The sequence below is a fragment of the Tinamus guttatus genome, unplaced genomic scaffold (assembly GCF_059628265.1).
Source record: "Tinamus guttatus ecotype Peru unplaced genomic scaffold, ASM5962826v1 Tinamus_guttatus_pri_ptg000950l, whole genome shotgun sequence".
Classification (NCBI taxonomy): Eukaryota; Metazoa; Chordata; class Aves; order Tinamiformes; family Tinamidae; genus Tinamus; species Tinamus guttatus.
Genome location: NW_028289484.1, coordinates 54,281 through 61,065, shown reverse-complemented (window position 1 = coordinate 61,065; position 6,785 = coordinate 54,281).

Below are 6,785 nucleotides of genomic sequence, written 5' to 3'. Positions count from 1 at the left end.
TTCCTCTCCCCACCACCACCAGCACCGCTCCCCTTTGAATGTGGACATCAGGATAAAGTTTAAAAAACCACATCCCATCGTGGTAAGGTCCCTGAACCCTGCACAGCTGAGGACAGTCTGCTGCCTCTGAAATGGGCATGGGACAGTTGCTTGGCTAGGTTGCTTCAGTGTGGAATTGCCACAGTTAGTGAATCAGAGGCCTCACATAAATTCATAAACACTAATTAAACCCAATTTAAAAGTGTGTGATATTTATCGAGCTTCGTTTAGTTAGGGATCAAAATTAAATTATTGATTAGCTACTGAGTTAAAGTACTTTTGTGTCATCCTCTATATGAAACTAAAGAACACCTAACTGAAAGGGATTAAATCAATTCTAAATCCACTTTAGAAAATATTTGATTCAGTGCCACTTATGTCCATCATAAGCCTAAAAACCAGGGGTTTGCATTTGAATTATATCTGCATGTAAGTTTCAGGGTTTGTGTTCCTTCCATAATTCAGTTCTCCTGAAAGCTAAAGCTTGGGTACTTCAATTTTGCAACTTTTTTTTTCCCACTGTTTAAGAGAAAAGAGGCAGTGAAGTCTGTTTGCTCAGCGTTTTTTAGGAAGGTTTTCAAATCTGGCTAGATGGGAGGGGAACCTGAGTGATATCACTGGCAGATTTCCTTATAATAGTTCCTGGAAAAGGCTTTTGGAGGAGAAGAATGCAATAGAAATGCTGGGGTAGAGTCAGAATTACAGACAGCAATCTGGGATCTGCTCTGGGAAGATACCCAGTACTAGCAACTTTAGTAAAGGCATAAAAATGCTACAGCAAACCACTAGGACGAGCTTCTTTGCATGTTGTCTTAATCCCCATAAATCTAGGGATAACTTATATCAGGAAGCGTAAAAGCGTTATCTGGGAACAAAAAGAATTTACTGGAGAGGAAAAAAAATACCATTGGAATTTTTCTTCAATGACTCCATCTTGGTCTTCAACCGTGTTTCTATTTTAAACAGAAGAATATTAGCTGTGGATCTTCTAATACTACCAAATTAAAATTAGTAGCTCTTTTATTTTTCCTCTTTTTTTTTTTTTTTTTTTCCCGGGTAGATTTTTTTGGCCTCTTAGTAGTCAGTGAGATATGTGGATCTGGAAACCAACTGGAGTCTCACTATGCACCTTATGGCAGAGCCTGGAGATCCTAATCAGTGTTCCAGGTATTGTGCAGCAAGAAACTGTCTACTCCAAATAGGCAAGAGGTAGAAGGGAGAAAATAGAGATACAGGAAAGTAACGTGAGTTCATGCCGTCAAGTAGGTTAGAACTCAGAGCTGACTTCTATCTTACGTACTCCATTACCTGGTGTACCAAGAGTGGTTTTCCACTGTTTTCCTGGGTGTTTTATCTGCATAGTTCAGACTAATTTCAAACTCACAGCACTGGTGTGCCCTAATCTCTCTCTCTTTCTCTCTTATTTATTTATGTATTTATTTATTTATTTCCATGTGTGTGTGTTGCTGTTCCCTTTGGAGGTACTGACCCTGTGAAATAGAAACATTGCAGGATTTTTTTTTTCTCTAATGGTACAAGGAACAACCTTACAAAAAGCCTGGCTGCTATTTTTAATCCCTTATTCAATACCCTCCACAACTTTCTGTTTGTATTTTCCTCTTTTAGTAGACAGCCTTATCTGAATCTGAGAACCGCATCAATAAAGCTGCCTGCAGAGCAGAGGTGGGGAGATATGGGGGTGGTGGTAGGGAATTCTTCCTACAGAGTCTAGCCTTGGCTGTAAACTCTAGTACTATGTAGTAACCTAAATTGCTGCAATTTTGCCCAACTTCCCCACTTCACTCATATAAAGAGCGATAAAGGAAGACAAGGGTGAAATAACCTCTAAATAAAAGATGAGGTAATTTTGAAGGCACATTAGACTTTTATGTGTATTATGGCTTTTTATACAAGCCCACTGAGGGCTGCAGCATCTCCACTATGGAGCTGTCACCTGGTATTTTCCACTTTACAGCAGTTTGTGTAAAACAGGAGTGTCTCTGATGCAAATTACTCAGAATTCCTCACGAACCTTCTGGAGAGGCGAGGGAGATGGTTTTGTTGTTGTTTGCTATTTTTCTCCAACATAAGCCATCATTTTCAAAGAAAAGAGAAAGGAGCTGCCTGTGTACAAATCTCTTTGGGCTGAAAGAAGGTATTGCTCAAGCCATCTGCTGAACTGAATACACTGGGTCTGATGTGGGTAAACTTCTGACTGAAATTCTGTAGTTTGTGTTGTACTGTCTGGGTGATCCTAAGCATCTGACCTTAAAACTCATGAAGCATGCATAGCAAGATTAGTGCTGGTGTGGATACCATAGTAATCCCTTGAGTGCAAATGTTTATTGGTCTGCTATCTTCAGATTTTTTGAACTTTGTGTTATTTTACACTAGCTGGAACGGAGTAATTGTTTTAGGGATTGCTGGCTAGGTAATTTCTAATTTGCCTCTTTTCTCTTTTGTAACTTTTTTTTTTTCTGTCTTGTGAGTTTGTAAGATGGATTGATATGCTCATGGGAAAGAATATTTAAGCTAGGCATAGGACAGAGAGTCCAAATGCAAGAAGAACATGTGGTTAGCTGAGGTATAAATTAAGCTGCAGGCCAGCTTCTGTTTCTGCTCCACTCTTCTCTGAAGGGCACAGGAGAGAAGAGTGACTGTGTCACCTTTGGTGGAAATCAGCCTGCTTGAAGGGAATCTCTGGAAAGTCTAAAAGCTACATGGCTACATTCAAACATGTAAAGTCTCATATATTATGCAGGAGATCCTCTCATATGTTCATTTCACAGCTCATCTCAGATGCTGGTAGCAGGGTGACCTCAGGCTTGCTTGCTGTGGGACCTCCAGGGCTGGTATTTTTAACTAGTGAAGGCACCACTGGAACCCATTGTGGGAAAGAAGATGAGAATATGTGTTCTCAAGAGCAACTGTAGAATCCAACGTAAAATTTCACATGTAGAATTAGAAAAGGAAAAAGTCATTGATTCTCCAGTACTCCTCACAATTCATGTTGGGAGAAGGGTGTGATGGAGAGAGGAGCAAATATATCTGACTTTGTAGCACTATAACTGTCGTTAACTATGGTGTGTTCAAAGACAAATGGACTCTAGATCAAGAAAGAGACAGTAATGAGACAGCTTCATCCCTCTCTCCTCTCTGGGATACCTAGACTGTAGATTTTCTACCTAGAAATGCAATTAAATCATAAGTTTCATAAAGAGATCTAATATTGTTGTAAAGGGTCTAAACAATGTGAATTCTCTTCTCACTCGGCAAATGGTTCCAGTGTTTAATCATCCTCACCTGCAGAAAACTGTATCTTGTTTCAGGGTCAAGTTTGTCAAATTTCCACTTCAGTTACTTGAACTTTTCAGGCCTTTCTAAGGAGTCACTGAATACCCTTTCTTCTTTCTCCTGTTCTTCTCCACTCAATTTTTCATTCCCTTCCCTTCGCTTCCTTTCCCTTCGCTTCCTTTCCCTTCGCTTCCTTTCCCTTCCCTTCCCTTCCCTTCCCTTCCCTTCCCTTCCCTTCCCTTCCCTTCCCTTCCCTTCCCTTCCCTTCCCTTCCCTTCCCTTCCCTTCCCTTCCCTTCCCTTCCCTTCCCTTCCCTTCCCTTCCCTTCCCTTCCCTTCCCTTCCCTTCCCTTCCCTTCCCTTCCCTTCCTTTCCCTTCCCTTCCCTTCCCTTCCCTTCCCTTCCCTTCCCTTCCCTTCCCTTCCCTTCCCTTCCCTTCCCTTCCCTTCCCTTCCCTTCCCTTCCCTTCCCTTCCCTTCCCTTCCCTTCCCTTCTTTTCCCTTTCTTTTTCCCAGTGTACCTCCACACAGTCTTTTCTTCAATAAGCCATTTAAGCCAAGCTTTTAAATCTCTGCATTGCTAAACTTTAGTTCAAAGGATCTACAGCATCTCCAATACTCTGCAGGAAAGAGAACCCTCAGATCTGCTGCAGAGTCCGCTCCCCTGTGATGTTCCTTTTTCCATTCTGCTAAAAATTTTACTACTTTAATTTTGCTTCATCAGCCGATACATAGGACACACAGAACAGAAATGCAAAAAGTCTCTACTAGCTCATTTCTGTTGAAAAAAGGGACTTTCTTCCCCTTTCCCCTTCCTTCCCCAGGCTGTATGGTCCCACTGTTTGTAGTGTGCTGGCACCAGGGCTCATGAGACTCCTTTAAGAGTTGATTTAACTTACTGTCCTGAACTACCCAGCAAAAAGTGATGGATAGTTTTCTGTTAACTGAAGTGACCTCTAGGTTTGTCTGCCTAGCTTCCTGACTGACCAGAGAACCAAAGCGGGGGAAAGTGCCAAGCAGGTAATGGGAGAGGGAAGATTTGCTCGACCTTGGGGACTCATGAGGTGTAGGGGGACAGGGAGCTGGAGCTTAGCCCCACCAGTTAGCTGTCTCTGTCTAGGTGCAAAAGTCAGGGACTTATTCATTGCTTTCTAGAGGGAAAAATGAATCCATGAAAGAGGATGGATTTACACTGCAGTGCTATGAAGGAGAGTCCAGGCTCCACTGGATATATGATATGACACTGATCCCACCACTGCATAGCACATCCCTCCCTCCTTTCAGCTCAGGCTGGCAGCCACCCTGGCCAGATCTATATTAGGAGCATTTGCTGGTCTATCAAACACCAGGTAGGGCTGTGGGATTTTAGGTAACATTTCTAGGCTGATCAAAGCTGTTGTGAACGATCCCTTATCCCTTCACAGAAGTGCTTTGTTTATTCCTCTTGGGGACCTGGCATAAACTCCACTGACAAAAAAACTACTTTTATATGGGCTTGTTTTGGCCCATAAAAAGTGCATCTACACTAGGAGGTTTTGACTTGCCAGCTGTACCCCTAGAGTCAAACCCTCAGACCTTTTCTAGCATGGCCCTAGCCCTGGAAGAGAGTCAAACCTGCTGTCTGCTGTTAGCTGAACAAATCACTTATTATTCCATTCAGAGCCTTCCTGGTCCCCTGGCCTCCTTTGACCTTACACTCTTCAAACCATTATTGCAATGGTGACAAGGAAAGACTTAAGCCAGCCATTAAGAGAGGCCAAAGCAAATGAAGAGAAGGCAACGTGTTTTGGATCCAAAGAGCCCAAACCTCTGCTCACAGTCTGCAAGGAGCCAGAGACTAGGGTCTTCGGTGCTGGCACCTCCTAGCAGACTTAGAGCCAGAAACCAACTTCGTGTCACTGGAATCCAACCACAAGGGAAAATTCAGCTGAGGTAAATCTCTGGAGTCCTCTGCTGAGTAGTTTATTGATGTCTTGGTTAACCACTTGTGGGATGAGCCAAATATGTCTTTGAAACTGATTGCTCTGGAGCTGCCAGATTAAGTGCATACCTTCTCAAGAGAAGAGAAAAATAGAACGAGGAGAAAGGAACATATAATATGAGAACATGAGGGAGCAAAAGATGTGTGTGATGAAGTGAGGACATTTTTGACTGAATTATTTGGTATATTATTATTGTAATGTTTTGTTTTGTTTTCCATATAAGCATATAATGACACTAATGTCTTGCAAAGCATCAGAGACAGAAAAATGCAATATCCTTGAAAGCTTCAACAAACTTCTCCTTAAGTGTGTAGGGCCTCAGCTCAGCCCAGAAAGAGTTGCTTGTTCTGACTCCATCAACATCTCTAGTTGGAAGTTCCAGTCTGTTAGTGGCAGGTCATCCTGTCAGCTTCTAACAAATTCTTCTTTCCAATCTTTGCAACATTGTCATTATACCATCCAAAAGAAATAGTTTTGCAGAGGCAGCTGGCATATATTTGCTTGTGAGTCAGTCTTTTGGTTAAAAATTGCTAATGGGTGTGGACAGCCTTGTCATCCTGGATGTTCCTGTCTTCCCCTGGCTCACCTTCACTGCCGAATAATCTGCAGCCTTTCATCTGTGCAGAAAGGAAATGTTGTGAAATTTTCTGTGCCATCTCCAAGCCAGCTCCTTAGATAATGAAAGGGGAGTGTTACCATCATGGTCCCGTGTGTTGACTAAGTAAATCTGGAACTGATCTGTGAGCTATTGCTTCTGCATTCCTTTTTGTTTGTATATTTGTTTGTTTGTTTTTCTTTCTTTTTTGGGGGGTGGGGTGGGGAAGAGGAGGTATAAACCATTGAAGCAGGGGAAATGTTGATAGAGTTGATAGGAAATGTTGATAAAGTTGAAAAAAGCTCCCATTTACTGGGGCTTGTTTTAATAAATAAAAGTATTTGTGGGCAGAATAGTTGATGTTATTTAGAACACTACAATATTTTGCTCTTAATAGGCAAAAGGGGCACATCCCCCTGTAGATGAACTGGGGCTATAAGCTCAGTATTTAATTAACCAAAATACCAGAAAAATAAATATGAAACAATTGCCTTCAAGTGTCTGCTGCTCAGCTAAGGAAAATGTTAGTGAAGTTATTTGTGCCTGTCATTAAAGGGATTCAGAGTCATGAACACAAGCAGATTAAACTGAGATGATTGAGGTTGTTATCACTTCTAGGTATCCTCACTGTTTCTCTCCTGGTGGTCATCATCCTGAAATGCTTGAGAAGCTGATCTTGAACTGCTGCAGCTGAACCCCCAAACTGAAGTTTACTTTAGTATGCCTTGCTGTAAACTGCAGTGGTTTAGGGGGCATTTATTCCAGCTGCCCCAGTGGGAGGGAGGGCAACCTCTATGAGCAGTAACTGTTCCAGCCGTCTCACCAGACCAGCTTGGTAACTGACTGGCTCTGTTTTACAGCAGCTGACATTGAGGTC